Genomic DNA, 591 nt, shown 5'->3' with positions numbered 1-591 from the left:
TTTTATATATACTCCATGCACATACCTTTTTTTTTTTTTTTTTTTCTTTTGGAACAGGGGATTGAACTCAGGCCCTTATTCTTGCCAGGGAAGCACTTATTCCACTGAGCTATCTCCCCGGCTCCCTGTGTACATATCTTATACACTGAATAACTATTTTCAATGACAATATGCAATGTATTAATGATTATTATCCTATGACTTTGTTATGAAATTCTGTGTTAACATCATTCTTTTTTTTCCTTTTTCTTCCCATTTTTTTATTAGTACATATTTGTGATACACAATAAATACATTCTTCAAGAAGAAGGGGGTGGTGAATGAAAGCAAGAGACAGGAAAAGGAATATTGTGGGACTTTGTATATGGTGAGATTTTTGGACTTATATGCAAACATGAGAAGCATGGAATTCTTTATCCTATTTTTAAAATATAATCTAATTTTTAAATGTTTTTTTATCATATTATGTAGGGACTTAAAGTTCAACATATCAATACTTGATGAAAAATACCTGTTTCTTATTATGCCTAAGATGTTTGAAATGCAGTGAGATAGTGAGGTTAAGCTTGATAGCCTAAATCATTTGATAAT

Source organism: Octodon degus, unplaced genomic scaffold (assembly GCF_000260255.1).
Source record: "Octodon degus isolate 3935 unplaced genomic scaffold, OctDeg1.0 scaffold00018, whole genome shotgun sequence".
Lineage (NCBI taxonomy): Eukaryota > Metazoa > Chordata > Mammalia > Rodentia > Octodontidae > Octodon > Octodon degus.
Note: the sequence above shows the minus strand (reverse complement) of the source record.